Source organism: Sinocyclocheilus rhinocerous, unplaced genomic scaffold (genome assembly GCF_001515625.1).
Source record: "Sinocyclocheilus rhinocerous isolate Xijiao unplaced genomic scaffold, SAMN03320098_v1.1 scaffold2542, whole genome shotgun sequence".
NCBI lineage: Eukaryota > Metazoa > Chordata > Actinopteri > Cypriniformes > Cyprinidae > Sinocyclocheilus > Sinocyclocheilus rhinocerous.
The window spans coordinates 405,036-406,418 of NW_015633236.1; the positions used below are offsets into that span (position 1 = coordinate 405,036).

The 1,383-nt window shown below is 35.0% G+C and overlaps 1 long non-coding RNA gene across 1 annotated transcript in view; it reads left to right on the forward strand.

The window, feature by feature from the left end:
• Positions 1-534, forward strand: part of LOC107743989 (uncharacterized) — a 3,024-nt gene extending 2,490 nt beyond the window's left edge. The window contains exon 4 of the long non-coding RNA XR_001640449.1: positions 308-534. This is a non-coding gene — a long non-coding RNA (uncharacterized LOC107743989). The remainder of the gene's footprint in view (positions 1-307) is intronic.
• Positions 535-1,383: the final 849 nt, after the last annotated feature.

Below are 1,383 nucleotides of genomic sequence, written 5' to 3' on the forward strand. Positions count from 1 at the left end.
AAAAAAAAAAAAGTTTTTCCCCCTGCTGTACCGAAATCATACCGAACCGTGACGTTAAAACCGAGGTACGTACCGAACTGTCATATTTGTGTACCGTTACACCCTTAGTCTTTATACATGAAAGTATATAGCTGTGTTTTAAATTTTAGGATGGGGTTCTCTTGCACAAGTATGATCATATTTGGAGTATCTTAAAGATTGAAAAACCCTGGTCTAAAGGATAGTTTTAGGCTTTGTTAAAAATGTTTATTTCTGGGATATATAAAAAAATTTCTGTATCTAATCTGTGACGTTCCTTTTCTCACAGAGCCTGCCCACTGATTGGACCACCGGAGCATCATTCCCCATGTCCTCTCTGTAAATCTTCCCCTGAATATCTGTATTTTGCTTTATGTAAACAATAAACCGCTTGATTTGGATCACACTGTAGACAATTCACTGCTTTGTGGTCTTTCACTCTGTCTTGCAGGAAATTCATATCAGCAAACATGAAACTGTTTGGTTGTTAACTTATGGAATAAAACTATTAAAAAAGTCCTGCCAAAAGTGTTTTAATGGCTTTAGTTCTTGAATAGCATGCATTTGTTTGAAGGACACAAATAGTTTTCTTTGAGCTGATGTTTTTAATGATTTTCATTTAATGTTTTAGAAGAACACTTTTTGTTTTTGCATTTTAGACATTTTATGTCATGTTTAGTTAATATGTAGTTCATGTTATTGATCAGTAGTGGGTGTTGAAGGACTGTCCAGCACATCAGCTTCAAAACAAATGTGAAGTCCTTTAACTGTTTCTCAAACTGTACTTAAAAAATACATTTTGAAATGATACAATACATTATATCTTTATTACTGGAAACTACTGAGTGAAAGTGTCGATTGTCGAACATCTGCAATATAAGAGAGTATGTTCCATGTTGCCATGTTGAACACCTGCAAGTAAAGCCATTCCTAAAATAACCATTTACTTTCAAGCTTCCTAACAATGTGACTCATCGACAAACTAAGGGCGTGTTATACCTAGTTGATTTTCGTCACTTACAGATTTTAATGACTACACATACAGTGGGGAAAATACTTATTTGATCCCCTGCTGCTTTTGTAAGTTTGCCAACTTACAAAAAAATGAAGGGTCTGTAATTTTTATGGTACGTTTATTTTAACGGATAGAGACAATACCAACCAAAAAATCCAGAAAAAACATTATATCAAGGTTAGAAATTGATTTGCATTTCAGTGAGTGAAATAAGTATTTGATCCCCAAGCAAAACATGACTTAGTACTTTGTGCAGAAACCCTTGTTGGCAAGCACAGAGGTAAGACGTTTTTTGTAGTTGGTCACCAGGTTTGCACACATCTCAGGAGGGATTTTGGTCCACCCACCTT